Source organism: Zosterops lateralis (assembly GCF_965231275.1).
Source record: "Zosterops lateralis genome assembly, chromosome: 9".
NCBI classification, from domain to species: Eukaryota; Metazoa; Chordata; class Aves; order Passeriformes; family Zosteropidae; genus Zosterops; species Zosterops lateralis.
In genome coordinates, this window is record NC_139769.1 from 20,560,035 (window position 1) to 20,583,098 (window position 23,064).

Below are 23,064 nucleotides of genomic sequence, written 5' to 3' on the forward strand. Positions count from 1 at the left end.
ATGCTTTGTGGTTAGAGAATAACTACATTGCACCAGAAATGGAAGAAAATGGGATTTCCCACAGCAAAAAAATGTACTTTGGCCACTAATTAAAAATATTGTCTATGAGCACAAGTCCTCAGCTGAATTAAGCTGTAGCTAATATGAACGAGTTATGTATGACCTTAGCTGTGGTTCTCAGTTAAGATCTAGCAGTTGGCAAGCTTAGTGGAGACCCAACATAACAGGTCCTCTTGTATTTATAAACAAAATCAGAAACAGATGTCCAATTATATCCTTGAGCTCTTATGGCCCATAAGGTAAGGCACAAGAAATGGGGCCAGGTAAGCACAGTTTTCCTCCAGTCACAGATTTAGGAACACCACATACCAATGCTAAGAATGTCTGCAGGAGTTGGAAGTCACAGTGAAGATTGCCAAGTTAGAAATTAACATGTCCCATGAATGGAAACATTAAGTAAACCTTAACATGATAGTAAGCCAGACATCTTACAATGCCAGAAAACAAAAAAAAAAAAGGAAAAAATAAATTTAAAAATCCCACAAAACTGAAAAAAATATGCTGCTACAAGTAGTCACAAAGCTGTGTATATTAGGCTGCCATGTAGAATATTGTTTGGAGTTTGTCACTTACACTGAAAATTTGTTAAACATTACCCTGCATCTTGGAGTCAGAATTGACAACTGCTTTGCCATTTTGACCTGTGATATTAAATATCTGTCAATGCAAAGAACGCATATCAAGCATTGGAGAGAGTAGGAGTTTTTAAAGACAAAATACATTTTCCTTATTGCTGTTGGACAAAAACAAAACTGAGCTAAATGACAGCAAAGGAGAAGATGGTAAGAAAATTAGTTGCCTCAACGCTCTCAAGAGCCACAGAAGGAACAGAAGTGCACATCACAAGGATGAACGACAACAGATATCAGGTACAACACAGGAAATCTTGATTTATAAGAAGAGATTTTCACAGGGAGGATGATCACATTCTGGGAATCCCTCTCTTAGAAAGGCAGTGCAGCTCCCATTCAGCAGGCTCCAAAAGCCTGGCTGGACAAAGCTTGGACCTGCTTTGTGCAGGGTGGACTAGAGATGTTTGAAGGTGTTTTGCAGCCTGCGTGGTTCAGTGATAAAGGACAGAGCTTTACAGGAATGTGAAAAGCCACTTCAGTTTTCCACATTTTAGGATTTTCCCAGATATTTCCTGGTTCTGTCTAAAGGGAAAGAGAGTTCCTCAGCAGTAGGTGGGACAAGATGAGATGAAAGTACAGTAACCAAAACCAATTCAGTTTATTTGAGGGTCTCTGTTACCAGAGACTGCAGAAAATGAGGAACTGGTTGATCATCTGTACATAAGAGTATTTTGTGAACTGCTGCTACCAGGAAGCCCAGGTTACAAAGGGATAACAGGTATATTTTTAAATTACATTTGTATGACTGTAGTTTTGTGAATGAATGAAGGCTTACTACAGTCCAACCACATCCAAGCACATATCAGGCAGCTGCCCAGCAGTACAGTTGGAGTTCAATTCTGAAACAAAAACCCTAAATTCTTACATGTAGATTATTTTTTTAAATTGGTTTTTATGACCTACTAATTCTTAAACTATAACATTTTCGGATAATGTATTTTCACTAATTTAAAGAGACACTTTGTAACTGCTCTCCTAACACTGTCTCAATAAAACAATCAAAATGAAAAGCAAGAATTGATTTGGTAAATATGATGACCTTGCTCCAGGCACTCAGAAGTGTACCTTACACCCCATGCCGCAGCCAGCAGTTGCCTTCCTTAAAGTCCCCACTATTGATTTTAAATCTGTGGAAAGTAAGCTCTTTATCAATTCTATCCCACAGTTCCTAATGCATTCCTGAAGAGATTGATGTTTTCTGAGTGTTCAGATCTGGACATATTGAAAAAAAAAATAAATCAACATGTCAGAAGCTAACATTGTTGGGCTAGAATATTTTTCATTTATTTTTTTTATTGTTACTATCTATCATGCACAGTCATGTGTGATAAGCAATTACAAAAGATCCTTGATGAAATTGCATTATATTGTGTTATGCTTTGTGCTGTATATGTGACACAAGACATTTATCTCCAAAAAGTCAAATCAATTAAAATATGAGATGCTTGGAGGATAATAAGGCCTAGTCCTACAATTATTTGACTTGCAAGCCGTTGGAACTGATTTTCAAGGTAATACAAAATGTAATATAATGTTTCTTTTATTTTAATTTTTAGTTCCCAACCTTAGAAAATCAATCACAAAAAAAAATGGCATTGATGTTAATTACATTCACCTAAAGCCAACTCACACACCACTTCTACAGGAATTTGCTCTGGTTTCCTTGAAGTGGCCCCCAAAATATATTCTATATATATTTATATATATCTATGTTTGAATACATAAATATAAATATATATGTATATATTTAATAGGCTTCTTCATTGATATATTAACCATTGCTGCTAGCATGATGCAACATGCCAAATTTTGAAAGTTGACAATGTAAAGTCAAAGCAGGGAGAAAAGAGGTCAAAAATAATTCACTTTAGTAAACAACTCCATTCCTGGGTTTAAAATGCCACCAAGAATGCCAGCATTTTCCTCAAAAATATACATAACTTTCTACATTATCCCAATCATTTGAAAACTACAAATTCTACAGAGAGTCTACACTTCTGGAATTCAAGTAAGATAAGCATCAAATAACCCTAAGGGATATTTGACTGTTTTGGAGATATTTTCACAAGTCTGCTGGGACTGATGCATTTCTATAATATCTTCCTGCCTTAGCAAGAGAGAAATCAGACACTGGCCCATTTGCTCATTTTTTTCTGTAGATGACTCCTCCCGACCTCCCCTCTCCTAATGGCTGTTTTCCAGAAATATCATAGGCTTTTACACAACTAAATACATAAAATACCTTTGCAATAGACAAGAAACCCCTGAGAATATTTATTCACAAGTATTTAAGGTTCTGTTCATTTATTCCCATATGGCTCTCAAATATTACTCATAGCATTCTCCCTAAGCAAACCTTTTCCTCACTGTCACTCTGTTGAGAGCCCTATCTTGTGAATTATGTCTCAAGAGTCTCAGCAGCTCTTTGCCTTCCAAAATATTTTGTGCAATTCTCTTTTTCATTCTTAAAACTGCAAGATGTTCCTTCATTAGCTCCTCACATAGGCAGAGCAACTTCAGAATTCAATCAACACCTGTAGTGAACTGCCTCTGTTTGGGAGGACTAGGAAGCAATGAATACTGTGTTCTAGTTTCTAAAAAAATGTACAAATAATCCATAGAATTATGGAATTAAATGTGACAGATAACACATGTCAATATTGACATATGAGAGAGAGTTTTACACGTGAGCCTAGCAACACTTACAAGGCCGATTAGGAGAAACAAAGCATCTGGCATATCATGATCACTAAAGTAAGGTATAAAGAGTAAAATCATTTTTGTAACTTTTTACTTCCCAGGGCATGGAACACAACATGAAACAGAACCATGTAATCTTCCAGACTGAAGCTTCCAAGAAACTGTGAAAGGATCATTGGTTTCAGGAGAAAGCTAGTTTTCTTTAACCAAGAAAAAAGAGATTTCCTTACAAAACTACCAAGAGCATCACAAGCAGTGATGTAAACTTGCTGAAAATAGTTTTTGACTTGGAACCCAAAACAGCCAACGACAACACGTCCATTTGGTACATCCTCCCACCAGCTGAAGATGTGTACAGCAGTGATGCTGAAAACCTGCTTTTCCCAAAGGACCAATTGTTTATCACTTTGAGGCGGCTGATTTCTTTTAATTCAAAGTATCTCTTAGAAACCTGTGAGGAATTTACTGTGGGGATGGCTGAGAAAGGACAAATGAGTTCCTGGTGTTGGACTATTGCTTGCTGGACACACTGTAGGGTGAAGTGTTGGCGGGCACAGTGTCAGCCACTCTCCTGTACGGCAACACAAGGTGCAGGTTCCTAGGGGAGCTGTCAGCTCAGCCTGCAGCTGGGACAGACAAACTGGGCAGCCTGGGGGTGTGGAACTGGCAACATGGAGTCTCACAAAGGAAAGGTTCATAGGATCAAAACAGCCTGAAAATCTGGGAAGAGCCGTGTGGCAACTCACTAGCCTGGCAGTGCTGCTGCTGAAAAGGCTGGCTGGAAACTCTGCAATCTGGCCAGCTCTCCTGTCAGACCTGCTTTCTACAAAATGTTTTAATGTAATCTCTGTAATCTTGAGAAATGTTTTGATATCATAGAACCTTCATTTTGCAGGAAAAGACCACACATGGAAATGGAAGTGAAAGCTGCAAGTCCAGAAAAGCAGATGGGGAGAAAACTTTAAACCTAATTGCACCAATTAGACTTCTCTTATCACAAAAGCCCCACACAAAAGGGATGGAACCATCATTGGGGACAGCTCAGTAAGAGTTTCTCTCAAGAGGTAGAGAAATCATAGAAGAAAAGTTAGGTTATCCCAAGAGTAAGACAGAATGTAATATCAAAACATTAATATCTTTTCATACATCACTGATTTTGTTTCTTCAAACACCTTTCCAGTCATTTTATCCAAGAAAGGTTATCAAAAGACTGAAGGAGCTCCAAAAATAATCAAAGGTTTCAAAAGACATTCACATAGCAAGACATTAAGTATCTGAAATTATTTCCTATAAAAGGCAAGGGAAGCAGAGGGAGCAATAGTGCATGAGTTTCTTAAAGAAACTTAGGTAACTTCTGTCTTCCAGGCCTCACCAAAACCACTCATTAAATAAAATTAAATAGTGTAAATTCTGGTAAAAGCTGATAAGTGGCAGATGACAGAAAAGCAGCCTAAGAAAATACCACTAGAAGTTTGTTCTTATTATACTTCACCCTCTTTAGGCTGAACATTTTGGGGCTGCTATGGGAGAAATCATTTGGATCTCAGCCTCAAATCTAAAATTAAATCTAATCTTAAATAAGCAAATGAACCAGCAAGCAAAAATCACCACCAACCACCACGAGATTTGGGAGTTAAAGCTGTTTTTCAAAATCTCTCATGCTGCTACTTATTTGAATTATGCCATCCTCTAGTCATTGCACAAGCTGTAATTTCCTAAAGTCTAATTCAATGAACAATCCCTAAAAACTGGACAAGTAACAAAAATTGCATGGTTTCTTGAATGCAAGGTAAAATGGAAAAATTCACATGTAATCTTAGATAAACATCGAAATCCAATAAGTTATAAAAATAGAAAAGCTGATACGAAACTAAACTATTATTGGCCAGCTGGAGGAAGCCAAGATTGAATACTGACAGTCACTACTGCTGAAAATGATAGTAAAAGCAGTCTTTTCAAACTTTCAGTCTAGAAGTTTCCTATTTCACCATCTATAGATTATAGAGAATGCTCCAAAGACCATTTAAACCGTATTTTCAGAAGAATTTAGCATGTATGAAAGCAGTGAAATAAGTAGTAAAATATGTAAAACACTTCTGTTGCAGGGGACGAAGCATGTCTCAAAATCCAATCTTCCATTTATTCACTGGAATTATGGGACATTGTTTCTGATTTTTTTTTTTACAGTTTACTCAGTTGAACATTTAAATCTTTGAATTTGAGGCAGTTTGTCCTTACTCAGTTTTTTACTCACATTAACATCAGTGCCAAATCTTCTGACATGACTGCAGTCTGTACATCCAATGTTCTCTTTCTTTCATTAAAAATATTGAAGTATACTATGACCTCTCTTGCTGCTATTGTGCTTACACACAATAAAAGCTGACATTAGTTGAAAGGGGCATAGAGACAGAACTGTGACCCCTGACAGGCTGGGTAGGGATAGTCTGCACCTGCCTAGCATTCACAGGGGGTTGTGGGCTGTTCCCTGTATCCCAGCCTGTTGTTGGGAGTTTACCTCACAGCCAAACCTGCTCCTGTGACAAAGAAGATCAGGAATGGGGACATTTTTCCCCTTTGGGTATGGGTAGATCTGTGATGGAGGGGCTGTCATCCAGGTATCAAGTGTGGCAGTGGCCATTCCAGACCTGACAGGATGTTCTTCACTTTACTGGGCACTTCCCAGCGTGTTCACCTCAAGGAAATTTCCTGTAGAGGACCAACTGTTTTCACCAAAAAGATGAAACACTTGTAAAGTGAGAAATACTGAGTTATATCTAAAATGCACTAAAATTTGTGGTGTGTGTGAAAAGGTGAGATTTACTTTTGAACCTTGTAGTATGTGTGATTCTTACTTTTCTTAGACAACAATCTCCCTCTGAGAAGCACTAACTATGGAAAACACTCCTCAGCTAGCATACTCAATTTATAAGTGAAAACAGAGACACAAATCCCAAATTGTCTGATTAGACAAAGCAGTGACACTTCTCAACATTTTTTCTTTCTTTTTTCTAGTGGATGCTGTGGGGCACAGGGTGGCAAAGAGTAGAAAAAAAACCCCATAGCCAACACTGGAAATAAATCCCATTTATAAGATGACCACTAAAGAAGGCAGAATTTTCAAGCAATAAAGCAGCTTCCTGTTTTATTTGTTACCTCCTTATGCTTACACACAAAGATTGGTAAAGGTTTGAGAAAATGGAACACTGAATAGCAGCTCTGGTATGACTGAGGTGGCTACAATGTATACGTGTGTTGGCCTTCTCTAGCTGCCCCATGGCCACTCAGTCCCTCTATCACTCCCCCTTCTCAGTAAAACAGAGAGAAAATGAGATTAACACACTTGTGGGTCAAGATAAAAACAGGGAGATCTCTTGCCAATAACTGTCATGGGCAAAACAGACTTACTTGAGGAAAATTAATTTAAGTAAACAATTAAAATAGATTAGGCTGGTGAGAATTAGACCAGAGTTAAAACATTAAGACTGGCCTGTCTGCTCTAATGCCACAGACAGATCAGGAATGCTGCCACAGGGTTAAGTGAAGCTTTTTACACATAAAAGCTCCTTACCTCATCCACCCCCACACATTAAACCGTTTGCTCTTGAACTGCTTGGCAGCTCCTGCCTTTAAAATGAAGAATCTCTGATTTGGTTTCTAAGTAATGAAGTAGCAGTGAGTGCTGCCATCATCCTGTCAGTCTCTTTCCAGGGCCAGCACTGCCCTTGCTGACACCGTTCAATTAACTCATCATCAGAGGGTGCCATCAGAGCAGCCACACAGCCACACACTTTATAAATGGTTCTCATGGATGCTCACTGCACTGGTACAGAGGTAATAGGCAGCCCTCACGTACTGAGGGCTCACTGAGTTTTGCTCTTTTCTCTGTGCTTATAACACTCCCTGTAATAGCATTCATTTTGTCCTCTCAGCTCTAGCAATTCCTCTTCAATCAAAACAAGTGACCATAAGAAAGTATATTAGAGCTTTACACAACAGGCAGCAGGCACAACTCATTGCTACTGCTTTGAGGAAAACCCTGAAAATGGTCCTGATAACATGAATACAAATTATCTGTGTCCCTCTCTTACCATAAGAGGAATGATTGCTAACCACTTTGTTCATATAACACCATGCAGCTTACACATAGATTTCTGAATGATGCCTTGGGAAGGCTGACTTGGAACAGAGACTAGATGGGACTAAGAGAACAGAGTAGGTGTTTATTAAAAGGCTTTAAAGAGTGTACTTTGGGCAGTATAAGAGCTTGGCCATGGTTATACCCAAGAGGAACCCAAAATTACAAAATGGACGATTGGTTACTAGGTCTCATACTTTTATAAGTTCTGGTCTATCTACTCTGTAGATAGAGCTGTAGAGAAGAGAGCTGACTAACACTTAATATCAGAACTACACCCCTAGGCAGCACAGAATCTGAAAAACATAGAGCTAAAACTTTAGGCATCATTTATAGTAATGAAATTTGGTTTACCCCACTGTGAGGATGCAATTTAAGGTAACAAAACATTTGAATTTACTAATGCATTCACTATTTTTCTCACTTGCAACTGTGGAAAGTAAAACTCTGTTAGATTAGATTTTAGGACTATCAACTCTACCAAAGTTATTATTAGCAGGAGCAAAGTTATCTACCAGCTAAAGATGGTTCAAAAACCATGTGGCCACAGTCATGGCTGGCTCCAGAGATGTTTGTCTATCTTCCTTGCTCCACAAAAGTGATATGAGAGATGATATCACTCAGGCATGATGCCCTGTGGACATTTGTAGCTAAAAAAAAACCATTCACAAAGAGAGCAGTTTAAATCTAATTGCAGAAAACATTTACATCCTGAATTTGGATAAACATGAATCTGCTTATCCTGTTGAAAAGATAAGAGCTTTTCTTTCTCCCAGAGACAATACTCAGCCCTGTGTGACAGGAAATATCCTAATATTTAAAAAGCTCCAGCAATATATAAGCAACACAGAAAACAAGGAATTATATTACTGAGATTTCTTTAACACATTATGAATATTTTCTCACAAAATTGGCAAAGAAAACAATCTCTGCCATGGACCTCCTCATTTTTTATGGTACACACTCAAAAATACTAAAGTTCATTGTCCCTTCCCTTTAGAAATATTTAGGCAGAATAATAGAGAGGACTACAAAAATTGATTGTGAATTCCAAGAGCACTACAAATTTAACTTAAGGAGTGAGAGTTAGATTTCCTTACTGATCTTATATGAAACAACTGGCTGTTCCTGTTTGGCTTTTACAGGAAGGGAAGTAAGGCAGAGAAGAGAAAGGAGGCTCACGAAATCAGATTGCACAGCTCATGGGAACCAGACCTCTAGCAATTCATCTCTCAGATGATAAAGCAAACTTGCACAATTGCGCTTGAAGCTGATACTCAGTGATTGGGATCCAAATATTCCTGAAATGTTCACAGAAGGTTTAATGGTCACAGAAGAAAGCTCTGAAGTCCCTGCCTCTCCTTATGCTTGTCCTCTTTACTTTTCAAGGCAAGATACAAACAATGCTGAAAACTACATTCCCAAAGGGCATCATCAGTTTTGTAAAAATCTGTAGCCTGCTGAAATGATTTGGCCAGAAAACTCCCGCAAGAATATTCCCTAAGCTTTTCCCAAAGGAATAATGCTCTACAAGACAGTTAAAATCTACAGTTTCCTATGCACTCGACTGAGACTCACTAACTAGTGCCAGTCTTCAGGAGGCGTGCAGGAGCCATGGCAAACAGGTGGGAATGTGAAAAAGGGTGTCAGTAACTCACCACAGCAATGTCTTAACACATATCCCTTTTTCAGACTGAAATGCAAAGTTATCAGAGACACAAATTAGAAAGTTACCCAGCACCCCCCCACCTTTGAGTAGCTTGGGAAATTAAGTTGTTATAGTGAAACAATAAATCAAGACCCCTTCCTCTCTTCATTTTTTCGGGTATTGCATCACTTAATCAGGTTAACTTCTGATACAATCACTTTCCATACACATAAGGCTCCAAAAAAGTGGTAAAATATTGATAACTTTTATACCTACCTATTATACTAAAAAAAAGGTTGCATTATTAAAACACTACATCATGACTTTTTAATTAAAAAAGCTAGACTTTTAAAAATGTTAATAATCCATGATTCTAAAAACTTTATCATTTCTAGTTCTTCATAATTTATTGCTACATGGAGCCCACTGTCATTTCAACAAGTAGCATCTATAGACCACAAATGGTGATGCATTCCTGTTTCTTCTCCCTGAGAGTCTACAGATAATATCATTAATTGTTCCTTGCTCCTAAAAGTATACATAAGTGTAAGAAATACTCCATCATAGTACTTTGTTTTCAGTTCTGAGGATGGGCAAGGTGGATTCTCTCTGTCAGATATGAATATAAAAAGTTCAGAGATAGGAGCAGAAAGAATATAGTATGCTAATTCTCAAGGATTTTCAAGGACATAAAGCACCTAAATTGGGCAAGAGAGTTCATTCATTAATGAATGGGAAAAAATTCCACTCCATGGATTTGTTTTTTTCCCTCCATTCACCATATGAAAAAAATCACCAGCAATAAAAGCAAAGATATTCAAGAGCAAAGACAATTTTTGGACTAAAGAGCCTCACAGCTCTATATCTATAATATGTTTGTAATTACCAAGAAAAGTTGTGAACTTTACCTTTGTCTGGGGCTACCAAGAGACATAGTTTTAGTATTAATAATCACATGCAAGGATCGAAACTTATTTGATACTCTGATTTTTTTTATTTTTCTTTTAAATTAAAACAGGTGAAATTCTATCTAACCTGTACCACACTCTAAAAATTTATCATTTTCCTTGAAATATTTCAATTCTGTCTAAACACTTTCTGGCAGAGAACAGTTCCATCTAAATACAATAATTGTTCATGTAAGAATTATTCTGTTATTATTTTCTAGTATTTTACAGGAGAAAGAAAAAACTAACCATGGCAAGACAAAAGACATATTCCATGAAACAAAATCAGCAAGAACACCCAAAATAGTTCCAGACCTTTAATCTACCACTTGAAGATGACTGAAAACAGTAAGTTTTAAGTGACAGGTTTTGGGTGAAACTAACTTTGCATTTGATCCACAACTTTTCTGAATGGAATTTGTGGGGGTGCTGAAATTGTTTCATAGGTTTTTTAGTTGTAGGTTTGATGTGATTTGGACTTTAACCCCAGCCAGGTAAAGTTCTTGGCTTGGAATGTTCTTATCAGAAGTTGATAAGAGTTGCCAAGGCAACCTAATCCTCTGCCCAGAGTTTTGGTCATCCCATTGTCTTTTCCCCCATCACAATGTATATTCTCCCCCCCATGCCCATCATCCCCCAGGCCCAAAACCTTCGGAGAGGTGTCGGACAGTGATTGGTGGATCTCCAAGGACCCCACCTGATTTGTTAATGTTGTGTATTGCATTTGGCATTAGCCACCTTGCTTTGTTTCATTGGTCTTGTAACTTGTGCCCACCCCTGAAATTTCTGGGGAACAAAAACTCCCTGAAAACCAGGTCCTGGGTCACTCTCCAGAGGCACAGGCCTGGGACCAGGGACTGCCCCAGTGATCCCCGAATAAAACCTTCTTCCTGAGCCTTGAGAGTGTCCCCTCTTTCGAACCACGGCCGTGACAGCCAAGGCAAAGGTACTGCGGAGCCAAGACCCACGCAAAGGTCCTGTTGGGGCGTATCAGAGCTAGCAGGGTGGTCCAGCCGACCACTGGGCTGGCCGGAGAGACAGATACGCGAAGCAACAAAATTCATACCAGAAAAAAAGACTCAATAAAATGTACGACAGCAATACAAAATTGCAGTCCTGATACAGAACAATGCAACGTTGTCATTTCCACCTTGAAATCTATGAAAACTCTACTTGTTCCTTGCAGGATGTGACTAACATGAAGGAACAAGGCAGAGAAATTAATGCCAATTAACACTGTCTAAAGTGCAAAAGGATTATTAAGCTCAGATGACACCAGCAGGAATTCACATGTTCAGTAAAAGGGGTACAAGTCTCCAGGCACAACAGGGAAACCACAGGCATTGCTCAGTTTTTGACATCAAGCATTTTAATTAGAAAGTGATGTCTTTACCATAAATATATCTAAGCATTGCACCAGAAACAATTTCCTCCTTAAAAATAAGCACATTTTAGTTTCTAACGCTCATTCTTTAAATTTAACTGCCTTAATTTGAATTTCATGTCTATAATCCAAGCATTTTTTGCTTTGCATCCAAATTATCAAATGTATTTTAAAAAGATAGAGTTAATTACAGATGAAATTATAATTTTAAGTCCAATTCCATGGTGTTCCATGTAAAATCCTCCATTTTGCATTTGAGAGCTGCATTTGGCTCTTCAGCTTCATATTCTAAAATACATTAAGAGCAGCACAGAATTTGTTTCTTTGTCTTTTCTATAGCCTAAATGGATGTAGATATATTAAAATACTACCAAATCATTTTAAGAACAGATCAATTTGTTTTTTACAGCTTCAAAGTGAAAATGTACTTATAGCCCATTACAGCACAAAAGATTAAAAAAAAAATCTATATATACATAACAACCAACATCACAAGTTCAAATTCAGTCCATAAATCACATTTTTATCTTTGCATGGTATTTGATTTTCTATTCTTTAAGTATTTTCTCAGTGACTGCAGATCATTGGAAAAAATGAACACCAATTCACAGCCCCCAGGCTCCAAATGAAAGGTTTCCTGCTATTTCCCTAGATGGTTAATAAATTGTCCTACAGGTCTGCCAAGGTGTAGGAAGATACATTAAAATATGTATTGTTACAAGTTCATAGCTGTGTAAAACTTATCCAGCACAACTGAGATGTGGGATTGGCCTGCTCTGAAATTTAAGATGGAGACTCTTCAATGAAAATTACTGAAGGATCACATCAGAAAAGATGAAGACATCAGAAAAGATTTTAAGATAAGACCTTAGTACTGCAAACAGCAACTTGTAGAAGGACTGAGCTGACAGGCACTGCTAAACATTCTTTGAAGGATCAGCAGCAACAGTGTGGCCACAAGAACACTTCTGGAAAACCACAGCTTTGGATCTCAGCGCTCCTCTTTTAATGCCCAGCATCAGCTGGGATTGTGACCCACTTAAGGCATAATCCTCTTCCCCATATACACACACTAGAATACTTGGCAAGGGTGTCTAATCCTCCAATGAATAAAAAAGAAAAACCTCAGAGATCACAATTGATTTTATATTAGACCAGCAATTTGATGAAAATATGGATGCATGTCATTCTCTGAAATCTGTTCTAAAGTAACAACCCTGCAAATGGAATGTGATACTGTAGCTATATAAAGGTGAGCAGACAGGAACATGCCATTTCTTTGGGTTTTCTAGGCTCCAAAATTTTAGATGTACAGAGGTAGAATTGTCCTATCTTAACTTTTGTATGGTACAGTTCTCTTTAAAACTTTCATCTTCCCAGGAAAGACTTTCCCAAAGCATATTGTCTAATGCCATCTTCAGATCAATTCTAAAATTTTGAGATTTAGATTATCCTCATATCTGTCCTTTGAAATGGGTATGCTGCTTTGGCAGATTTTATTTCAAAACAACAAGTTCTAAAAATGCCTAAAAATATTTAACAAGATGCTGTTTAAGACTGAGTTAAAACTGAATCCATATGGAAACTGCCAAGTTCTAATGGTTGAAATATGCCTGTACATTAAACAGCTTGCAGGGAAAATGTACTATATTTTCATTAAATATATACTTTTATTAAAAATATATTTCAATTTTGTTAGAAAAACAGCCTGATAAAAAAATTCAAAAGTTTTTCTAAAGGATGTATTCTACAAACTATTTAAGAAATACAGGATTTGTAAGAGGGCAGAGATTGTAATATATATGTAAATAACCTACCCCAATGCAGTCATCATTTGAAATAAAGAAAAGGAAAAAGATATGGCAGTGCTCCCTCTACTAACAGCATATTAGGTCCCAAGAAATTATTTCTCCTGCTTGTGGCTGGGAAATCAAGCCTGCCTGATTCAGCTCTCTCCTTTCCTTGCTCCATGGCCTGAGTGCCTGTGCACACACCCCATATGGCCTCCAGAAACCTGCTCCATCCCAATCTAACACATGGCAGCACCACTTTCTGCTCCACATCATCACACGGACTGGGAGCACCACCTGAGGACAGCAAAGAGGATCATCCCTGTCACACCAAGGCACATTACAAAAGAGGACATGGTAAAAGGCTGTGAGTACAGCCCTGGCTGCTTTCAGGACTCCAAGGAGTGTTTGACAACAGACTTTGGATGGAGGCTCTGGGCACGTTGCTGCAGGGGTACAACAGACTCTGCAGTAGCAGCCTGGCAACTGCAACAGGCAATTTCCTGTGTACAACTTCACCATGGGGAGTTTGTAATTAAAAAATACCTGTTTTCTGGGGAACCGATATAATTATTTTTAACCATTTCCCTGAGTTTTGCTGCAGTTTATTGCTTAGTAAAAGGGAAGCTCTTTGTGGTTTTGCTTTCGTTGTTGTCATTCTTTTTTTTTTTCTTAACATTTTAAAAGTCATATCTCTGAATACCACTTACAATCTGAGGTTGTTTTTCAGTGCTACCTGCACATATCTTTCTGTCTCTTGTATATAATATAGCCATGCAGTCACTACACTGAGTGACACTCATTTTCGGGACTCACAAGCTAATGCTGGGGTATACCAGTGGGACCTGCAAGAGGATAAAAACGCCTTAGTGAGAATATAATGACCATTATGAGCAACATTAAAATAACTTCACAGTCCAAATCATGGCCTTTTGTGCTGCATAGATTTGTGAAGTTACAGATTTACATGCTATCGAGTTTTCCCATACACGTTATATAAAAATTCCTTGTGGTTCAATACACCTTATTGCAATTTTGTTTGGGGCAACGAGGGGACCATGCCCTTCTCCCTATCCAACAAGACTGACACATGTTGCATTCAGGGAAATGTAGAGACCACAGGGATGCTTTACTGCAGCACAGATGATACATCCGTGTTAGCTGACACACATTCCAACTATGGGTGCAAATTAGAAACTCCAGCAAGGTTGGAGAATGACTGGATAATTAGGGAACCAAAACCAGCTCCCTAACCACCTCTTACTGAAGAGAATTGGTAATCAAGTTACAAAGTTGTATATAAAGTTTTCAGCCCAGCATGCTATGATGCAGAAGGAATCCAAGGCAGCAGGAGAAGCATACAGTGATACGGTGTATTACTTTAAAATCTCTCCTATGCTCCTGCTAATCATGCCAGACTACAGCTCATAATTTAAATTATTCATTGGGGAAGAATAAAAGTTTAATCAATAAAACCAGGGTCAAGTCACCCATACTAGAGGTTCAGGAAAAGAAGATGCCTTGAAACTCAGCTGTAAAATATTGTATGTTTTGAAGAAAACCTTAATATCTCCCCTTGCTCCTATATTCATTAATAATAATAAACCACCACCTCACCTGACCTTTGCCTTCCCAGGTTTGAAAGACAGTTTATGAAAATCTTTAGCATTACTGCATTTCTTTACCATCACTTCAGTACTTACAGTACCTTCAAGAATCCTTAATGTTACAAAGACGGCTCTTGATCTCCCTCCAGAGCTACGTGTAAAACATCAGTTATAAGAAAAAAAGCTTCAAAAGAGAAAGATATTCATAAAGATGGTCACCACTGTTTACTTTTTGTCTTCTGTTTGATGCTTAAGTGGTACAGCACCAGATTGCAAAGTGCATTGATACTCCATCTTTTCATAATTGACAGGGCCATAGGCAAGTGTTAAAATATTCTGTGTAGCTGTGATTGTGGTGCTGATCGATCACTCTCCAAGGCTGCAGGAAAAGCTGGCAGTTAAAGTCACTGCATAGAGCAATCATAGCAGCACTGACAGGCTGCTGTCAAGCAGGCAGGGGCATTCTGGAGACAGATAGCAGAAATGCCAAACCTGAGACAAATGCTCTTGGAATATGTAATAAATCATATTAGCTGTCTGATGCTTCTCCTTGAGTGTATTGATTGTGATTAAAATAAACTAATTAGAATCGTAATAATGATGCAGTGATACAGGAAACAAAGAGGTGAGCTATGCAACATAATCATGAAGTGTTTTGTAGCCGTCAACAGACCGCTTTCTATCTTCTCCACTTATCAGCCAATTACAGCAACCAGTACATTTTGCATCAGGCTATAGAAATGTCAAACAGAAGCCTGGATATATAGCCCTCCCCTCTTCACAACTGCACATAGGTGCTATATTAAGATCTCAATTTGGGCTGCACTTCCAGGGAAGCTACAAGAGCCATTTGAAGGTGAAGAGTAGGAAGTGGATTCCATGTGCAGCTTTCCTGCAGGGCTACAGGAGACATGTACACACCCATGGCCTCCCTGTAACACCCAGGCCAGGACCCAGAGGTGAGGACAACCTCTAACCAGGCACACAGGCAGAGAGGTACCTGTACCTCCTCTGGACTCCTCTGCAGCAGGAGGGGCCTCCAGGAAGGCAGTGCCTTGCAATGGGGGTTTTGCTTCTGTGACTTGACCAGATATATACCCATGGTCATTTTGAGATAGCCAGGATCAAATACCACTGATGATGAAGCTGGATATGCAGGAGTTTGTGCTTTCTTGTATTAAAATTCTAATAATTCATGTCATACTATATTGAGATGCATTTGCCAATTTTGGGACTTTATATATTCATCCAGCACAACCTGAAATATTTAACACTTTTCCATGCCATGCCATGCAGAAGACAATAGAATACAGTCATATTAAATTACCAAGCATAGTTGACTAAGGAAATATCTTTGTCCATACTATGAACACTATGATAAGTTTAAACAATCATTCAGAACTTCTGGGATAACTCCCAAAAACAGCTCTTTTGAATTTCTAGCACCTAAATATTTTCAGTTCCCTGACACGGATATTCAAGGTGCACAAAATACAAGGATATACCAATGGTTGGTTTAAAAAGGATTAGAGGAATAACTTGCTTCTGGAAGCAGGTGCCATGCATCAGTCATGAAAATTTTTACATTTAACGGGGTCTTTATTTTGTTCTGAACCAATGACTCGGTATTACATCTTCATCCTCTTTTCATTCCAATTTTACACCGACTTAACTCTATTAACATATCCCTTACCTTTAAATGGCTTATTTCAGATTCACATTAAAGTAGATGAGACAGAAGTCAGTGCTTCCTGGGGTTGGCTCCTAATACATTGTTGATGCTGTCATAAACAGCTCAGAATAAATATTTTATTATTTAACCTATACCTCATCTTGTCTACTAAAGGTATAATATTAAAAAAATCATATTAACATGTAGATTTGTAAAAACATTTCAGAAGATCTACACTAAATTTAATCTGTGCTAAATGTATGTGCAGGGCAATGGTAGTATCGATGTTAAATCATTCATATGATTTCAGTTATGCAATTCTACACAGATTTCATGTATGCTAATTTCTCAGCAGCTGTACTTGCCCGTTTTTAAAAGGTCACAGAATTTCATCTCCCAGCTTGCTTAATGTAGCAACCAATGAAGACAATGTAATGTTAGGATTTTATCTGCTTGGCCAAAAAGTTCTAACTCATCTGCCTTCAGGACGATTCTATCTCCCATCCATACTCAGCCATTCTGAAAAGGTGCTGATTAGTTAAGTGATTAATGTTAATAGCCACTTCTCTAGGTAGCTAAATTGGATCTAAGTGACTAAGTGAAGGCATTGCTATTTGAACTGATTGAGCCCAAATCTAACTACAAAGTAATTGACAACAGAGTGGAAGGTAGCTGCAACTAAAAAACTGGTCTGCAGCAAAATTAAAATAGTGCTAGCAATTCAAGTAAGTTGTCTTCAGAATACATGCAGATAAAATTGAACCTTAAGGGCTCAATTACGGGTCCTGAGATAGCATAACACTAGGCAGGAATGTGAGTAATCCTACCTGCTCTGAAGCACAGAAAGAGCCTGACAACCCTAAAGGAAGGATGCCCCTCCTTTCTCTCCACTACTGATCACAGCCTCCCTGGAATAAAGCCAGTGAGGCTCACAGCTCCTCCTCATCCTCGTCTCTCTCCCCAAGCCCTTGCAGTGCAGCATGTTTGGGGTCCCCAGGATGCAAGGCTGGATGTCTTTGTGGGGGAGGAAACAAAGGGCAAACAAAGGAGTTTCCAATGTAAATATGATTTAGCCCCAAGAACAGTGGTACTGTTTCCAATCTTCCTGTTTGGGGTGGTTTGTAACCAACTGACATAAGTAACTATGCGACAAGGCTAAGGAGATTGATTTCTGAGGATCTGTGAGATACACATGGCTTTATCTATATTGCATTTTGTTCAGTTAGTTATTAGATCAAAAAACAAGCTGTTTTCCACATCATAGGAAGTAGCACCATAGAAATGCTCTCCATGATTTTTATAATGGCATAACTAGACATATCACAAAAATCAGATTAGTATAGATAACCTATTAAGATCAAGAAATTAATTTAATTGAGGTAAAAACCTACACTTTGGCTTTCATCAGTTTTGCCACAAAGAAAGAAAAGTGGAAAGAAAAGCAGAAATTAGAAAATGAAATTAAATTTATACCTGCATATTTAGAATTTAAAAGGCATCGTTTTTGCTGGCATGCTTTCCTGTTGTAAGTCCAAAATTTAGACTTTTTAACAGCTTCATAGGTGGCAAAGTTGAGGTAAATTAATCTCTACTGGTGTTTATCTACCAAATTGGTCAGGATGACCACAAATGCAGAACCACACAAATTATTAAAATGGAAGTTAAACCTAGAACCTTCAAGGTCTGGGGTTTTCGTTTGTTTGTTGTGTCCTACTCTCCCAAACCCACATTCGGCTACTTGACTTAAATGAACAGATCAATTTTCCAAAATACAATAATAAACTCCCTCACAAGAGCAAAAATCTTCCAATCTGTTTGGAACTAGACAAACCAAAATTCAAAAGGTACTTCCCTTTATATAATGAATATTAGTTTTGTTTTCTTCAAGTCACATTATTACATAGAAATGGAAACCTGGGAAACTTGTTAATCTTCTTTCCTTCCTTCTCTTTGCTTCATATCGGCATAACCTTTTCTGGCAGTAGTGGGAATGCCAACGTTAAGTGTTTCTAATAAAAGAAAGAACCTTTTTCAGATTGTACACCAGCTGCTAAGCATTTCTACAAAGTTTCATTTGAGAATTAATGTGCTTCTAAAACACTTTCTGCAGCTTTTTTTTTTGCATGAGAATTCTTTTAACACAACAAAATGACAGTTCCAAAGAATCACCTGGAAGATCTTTACAAACTTTATTAAGGCTGCTCACGTTGGACTAGAACTCCTCTTGTGGTGAGGAGGAAAAACGTTCCTGTTAATGAAGCTCAGCAATTTTGTGTGCAGACTGAAACATTGGTCACTACAAGAAGCAGAATTATTATACCAAAAAACCCCCAACCAAACCCTACCTGTCAAAATGCGTCCCTGTCGATGGCTTGAAAACACAAGTTCCACATAAGTTAACTGGCTTTAGAAACAGGTCTTGGCAGATGGCTTATTTGGGAATGCACAGGCTCACATCAGGTGTCAGAAGCCAGCTGAAAAGAGATACCTATGTACAGCCAAAATATTGTTTTAATTTTTGACTTCTTTATGGCCTTTATTTCCATTTGTGCAACTGTAAACCCAGTGTTCCATTTTCTGTTTTGTCTTTTTGGAAGCACTGATATTACAAGGCAGTGAGTGATTAAATTTCTTTGCAACTCAATTATTTCACTTGTTCCTTTTTTTTTTTTTCCCTTTTAATCCTTCCCTTAGCCTTTTCTTCCTTAACATTTAATATTCTATTAATAAAAAATTTCAAAGAAGGTAGTGATGTTTACCCACCAATTCTTTCTTCTTCCTCTTATAATTTAGAAAATAGTGGTGTTAAAAATAAGTAGCACCCATCAGCACGTGAGAAAACCATGCCTGCTGGTAACAGCCAGCTCTCAAACAACAGCTCTAAAATGGCTGTTTAGAGTCTTCATTGCCAGCAACATATTCCAAATAAATGCTGATACTCCCAACCTCAAAATCACTGTGAACTCTATCAGCTGGCTACAGAGATATAGTACTTCAAAGACTGGAGTGGGAGGAGGAAGAGCAAGCATTAAAAAAGTAATGATAGGAGCAGCACAGAGCACTACAAAAATTTCACTTTAAGGATCCTAGTTGAGTATGTTTCAAAATACTTGGACTAAAAGCCTGTGACTCGTGCCTGAGCTCTCAGATCACAGATCCAATGGTATAAACAGCATCCAAACTTGATTTATTTAAACATCTGCGGTTTTGATTGAAAAAAATATGTTGCCGTTGTGAGGAGACTGTACTTACAACTTACAAATAGTTTACAACTGAATTATTACATAGTGACAATTTACCAAAAGAATCATGGATTACACTGAAGAATTTTCCCCCTCTCTCTCAGCATTTATCCATGTTTGTAGCAGAGAAGCTGCATCAACAATCAGACAATGAATAGGCAAAAATACCTGCCTAACTCTGAACTTACTGTCTTCCTGCAAAAAATAACCATAGCAGGAAAATCTCACATGTGTACAACCTCAACCACTGGATTTGGATGCTTTACCACTAGAGTGATTTTTGTTAGTGATTATTGCTTTCTTTTCCAATGTAAACCAGGAATTACAAGAATATTTATCAACCAGATGTACCAGAATGAATCCCTGTAAATGTTGGTGGGAAAAAAAAAATCTATGTGGGGAAACACCTTTTTTTTTTTTTTTTTTTTTTTTTTTTTTTTTTTTTTTTTTGCTTATTAGTGGGATAATTGCATGGGCAGAGTAATAATGGTACAGACCTGCTCTCAATAAAGTATTAATGTCTTTTCAGAAAGTCCATTCACAGTTGAAATAAAATACAGCACAGAGAGGACCCGAAAAATGCTTTTCACACAGAATATTTCTCTTTCATCCATGTCACTTTTTATCTAATTTTTATTTTAAAACATTTTAATAACAGAAAAACAGAAAAAAAATTATGGACCAGAATGTAATTTGCACGTAGAGGATGAGTCAATTATGTTACGTTCTTCAGCCAGTCTCCAACAAGGCCTCATAACAACGACAGTTTGTGAGTATAGATAATTACAGATGTAAATTTGTGCCAGCAATGATGCATATGCATGATTTGTGGCATTTAGGTGTCACACACTTCATGTGTAAATGACATAAATTGTGTTCAAAATAGTTACAGGTGCCAAATGATAAAAATGACAAGCAGAAAAGGGAATATCAACTGATAGCTAAGCTCCTGTCTGGAAAGGAGTGGCACTTGCTGGCAGGAACATCTCATTTGAAAAACTTGCTCTGTGTAACATGGAAATTAAATAACACGTAAAAATACTCGGTGTTAAGTAAACTTAATCAACTCAAGTGTCTAAATATTTATATCCAAATATTCAATATGCACATATGAGATCAGCTTCAAAGACAAAGCATTTCAGAGTGACCTGGATGTGCAGCTTCCCACACTGCTCCCTTTGATTATTCAGTGGCATTCTTTTGCAGACAGTCATAGCAACCTCTAGCTTAATTTTTTTAAAACAATATTTGTATAAAAAAGGAAGAGAGCAGAAAGAGACAGAGCACCTACTCTGGCCCCTGGCTGGGAATGGAAAGCCAGGTGACCAAGTTTCATTACTATTCCTTAGCAGTAGAGTATCCAGCTGCTCTTTGTGCCTCAAAATGTAAGCAGAAGGAAAAAAATATTACTTTTACCAAGAGGATGGGTACTTATTTTGGTAAATATATGTCTGAAGATAATCCTTGAACAACAAAATTAGTTTGAAATTTCATCAACACGAGCTTAACAAATTAGTCTGCCTTTCACAGACTAATTTATGTATTCACATCATAAATAACACTATTAAAAAGCATTTATGAAAAACTATATGGTAGAGCCAGTTGTGTGATACTTTTGTTTGCTTTCTTTTCAGCAGTTTCAATGGAGTTTTTAATTAAGTGTCATTCCCTTCCATTAGCAGATCAGGAAAGTACCTACTTGCTGTGGCTGCAGTGTTATTCTCCTGCCCTTTAGCCCGTAAAACATGGCAGTGATAAAAATACAATTAGCAGCATTGCTTTGTTGTGTTACACTGATTATCTAAATAGAAATTTTAAAAAACTATTATTTTTTTCTAGTGGTCTCAAAAAGACATCATTCTGCACTGTTTGATAGTATAGAGAAATGTTAGCTTGCTACAAGTGAAAAGAGCTGGCATTTTCACTCAGCTGTGCAAATGTTACGTGAACAACCAGAAGCATAAGGTCTGAAAAAAGTAACACATTATGAATACTATGTTGCAATATGTCCATAAATAATGTGCCATAACATGAGTTACTATGGTAACTATTTGGATTTGAGATCATTGGGTTGGGTTTTTTTTCCTGCTACGTAAGAAAAAAATATTCACATATTCGTGGCATTATCAGGTAGGTTTGATTCCGAGCAGATTACTATTTTAGGTATTGTTCCCTTCTCACAAATCACTCGGGGGGAAAGCATTTTTGACTCAGCAAGCTTTTCTTAGGTCACTTACTCCACAATGTTTAAGCAAACAAGCAACATTTAGGGGAAAAAAAAAAAAAAAAAAAAAAAAAATTGCAGATCTTTTACCTGGAAAATGCTCAAGTTGGGCAAGTTTTGTTGAATAAAACATTTCTTCAGGAACATGTCATGCTTCCATCCATGATACATTCTTTCAAATTCTGTAAAAATTTACATATGTGCAAGAATGAAATACGAGGTGTTTCCTAATGTAGTGGTGGAAGAGGTGGTCCACGAGTGTTCACAAGTGTTCAAGTAACAATCTGCAAGTGGACAAAATACAAACAACAGCATGTCACCTATTGCTTTAGCTAAAGAAAAAAAAGCAAAGAATTTGCTATTTTGTTTTAGCTTAATAAAAGAAAAAGCAGCAGTAAATGTTAAAAAAAATGAATAACCTAAATTTTCTCATTATGTAATTATGGCTTTGTAATGGTCCATATAATTGAAATTTATTTTTAAAGATCAGACATAGGAAGGAAGAGAATCCACAAAAAACACTTTTAAGAATCATTACTATTCAAAAATTGCATTTTCAAGGTAATATTCAACTGTGTTTGAAAACTTCTCTTGGACAGAACAGTAATTCAATGAGGTTTTAGTTACACAATGCCACAAAAACATTTCTAAAGCTACTTGCAGAGCGCAGAAATAACAGAATATTATAAGGAAAGCAATAAAGAAATTAGTCAAAGTTAAAAAACAGAACCTGCTCTATTCTTGAATGCATTTGCATATAGAAGGTATACACATATATATGTATGTGTGTACAGATAAAATAAAATGGGATTGAAGACAGACAAACGACCCATATCACTCAGCAAATATTTTCTCCATTACACTTAGGCCATTTTAGAAAAATCACTGTTTTCATACATGAAACCCCCTAACATCAAAATTAATTCTCTGGTGATTACCTTTAGTTTCAGCTGCATGCTTTTAAGCTGAGTAAACAAAAATATAAGTGACTGAACAAAAAAAAATTATTATTAAAGTAGA